The sequence below is a fragment of the Montipora capricornis genome, chromosome 14 (genome assembly GCF_036669925.1).
Source record: "Montipora capricornis isolate CH-2021 chromosome 14, ASM3666992v2, whole genome shotgun sequence".
Lineage (NCBI taxonomy): Eukaryota > Metazoa > Cnidaria > Anthozoa > Scleractinia > Acroporidae > Montipora > Montipora capricornis.
In genome coordinates, this window is record NC_090896.1 from 28,012,612 (window position 1) to 28,015,111 (window position 2,500).

Genomic DNA, 2,500 nt, shown 5'->3' on the forward strand with positions numbered 1-2,500 from the left:
ATCAACTTAGACCATAATTAATAACAAATACTATTAAGATTATATTAACTATGTTATATTATTATTATTAGTTCTCTATTAAATATAACTTACGTTAATAATAGTCATATTAATATTACTAATTATTATTATTAATATTACCCACACCCACGACCTGTACCAACACCCACACCCACGACCCACGACCCACGACCATTAGTCAAACTCCCTAAAAGAAAAAGGGTGCCAGAGCAAAGCCCCGTTGCACTTAGAGAGACCCACACATCAAGCACAAATTAAAGAGCCTATCTGCAACTAACCTGGAATAGGTAAATCAATTTGATCCTTGTTGCAATACCTAAAACAGGAGAAGAATTAATTGAATAAGAAACTTGTTCACATTTTAGTATTTACTTCGAAGACCATTTTTAAGACTTAACCACGAATCAGTGTCAATCTCCACATTTTTGTGGAAAATTAGTATTTGATGTATCCACAAAGACTGGATAGCATTGAGGGGACGTCCTATATCTATGATTGTTCTTCCAACAAACAACTAGCTCGAAGTTACAGATTTCTGTAGGACAATAGGCTAACTTTGCTGGTTGCTTGGCGCCTTGCCACTTTTAAACTCAAATTATTCTTCTGATATTTGTGTGTCGGCTGTTAAAGGCGATTCCCGTAACACGAATTGTTTTCTAAGATTTGGCCACGAGAACGCATGAGATCCCGATTTGATTTTCGTTCTCCGAGTTAGAATGACTTGTTGCGCGTCATTTCATCAACTTGAAACTTTCGCAGCTTAGGGCAATATGACAAAATACAAATTTAAAAAAGCTTCAAATTTAATGCTTTTTCAGTGGTTTAATTTTCAGACGTGAAAGTTTGCCAAGTCAAAGACACAATAGGGCAGAGTGAGATCATATCATAACAAGATTTGGAGCCATTTTGTAGACAACATCGTATCACACGAAACCTGCTGTGTTGAACCTTGCCACTTTAAATGACAATTTCTTTACACAAATCTTTTCTTTGGTTGTTGGGCTTACTGCAGCAAGCGGGAATTCCCGTATCACGGCCTATGACAAAAGTCTCGAAAAGGGGAATTAAAATACTTTTTGCCAAGGAAATTTAAATAATCTGGAGCACTCGTAAAATAAAGCCTTGCGTCTTGGCTTAATCTTTTCGCTTCAAGATTCAAAATCAGCCCCATTTCTTCTCCAGAAAAATTCGCGACTCTACTTGCGACCATCTGGTTCAAAATTTCAAGGTTGGGAAGCTTTATAGCTGATCAGTGGATACCTTGTTTTGGCAAGTGTCAATTGGTCAAAACAGGGATGTCCAATATCAAAGATGTATTTTTAAAAATCATGGCTTAAAACATCTTTTTTTCCGACCAATGAGAAAGGATACTACTAAACAAATTTCTACTTTCGCGCTCAAACACGTTGCATGTAGGTACTTCGAATTCTGATTACCGATTCCGCTGTTTGTGAAATTTATTTGTAGCTCGGATAAATCATCGATAAAACGTTTATTAGTTTTTAGTATTTTCTAAAAGGACTTTGACTTCTTACACATTGCGCGGCCTTACGTTCCTATACACAGGGCGGTTTTCAATTACGCGAGGCGTTTGTAAGACGTCTTCGATTACACATGGCATTGAGTCTCATCAGGTTGCATAAAGGCCTGGCTAAACTAGGAAACATTGTTGCGGAAACATTGTTGCTTGTGATGTTTCCCTGGGTGGCTAAACTGAGAAACATATGTTGCGGACGCAAAATTTGTGTCCGGGAAACAAAAATGTTTTTGACTTCAGACAAAAACATTTTTGTTTCCGAGCAGCAAAATTTGTTTCTGCAACATATGTTTCCCGCGCGGCTAAACTGGGAAACATTTGCGTCCGCAACAATTGCAATGTTTCCTAGTTGAGCCAGATTAACTGCTAAAACCAGGCGTTCAGTTAGTCGTGTGCTGCGCGTAAAACGGCAAGGGAGAAGAAGAGCCGCACTCAGCACTGTATTTATTGTTTTGCATAATAGGACTATTGATTAATTCGATCTAAAGCTATCACTGGTTTGTACCTGATAAAGAGGCTAGCACTAAAAACGTCTATATGTAATACGTGTTCAGTCTATATGGGTTTTAAGAGCCAGTTCCAGTTGAAAAGACAGAATCCTTTCCAAATGCCGCATTTGGCACGTAATATTTACGTTCTGCATAATAAGAAGGTATCCTTCAGAGAATGGTCACGGAATTAGAGTACCAAAATATGTAACTCTTGCACGTGCAGAGCACGCAGAGCCATTAGTTGTGGTTACACTAGCCCTTTTATCCATGGGTAAATAGCGTTTATCCACTGGCAAGGACGTTCTTGTGTGTAACCGCTTTCCCTAGACCGAAAATGTCCTAAGTTATTTCCATGGATACATAAAAAACAACAAAAGAACTTCCCATGACAGTTCCTGAGCTGATCAAAAGTGCGGTGTATATGCTCCCTGAGATGGCTTGGCTAATCATG

General features: G+C 38.4%; 1 long non-coding RNA gene across 1 annotated transcript in view; it reads right to left on the minus strand.

The window, feature by feature from the left end:
• The window catches only part of LOC138033121 (uncharacterized), a 216,086-nt gene that overhangs the window by 84,348 nt on the left and 129,238 nt on the right, over nucleotides 1-2,500 (minus strand). The window lies entirely within an intron of this gene.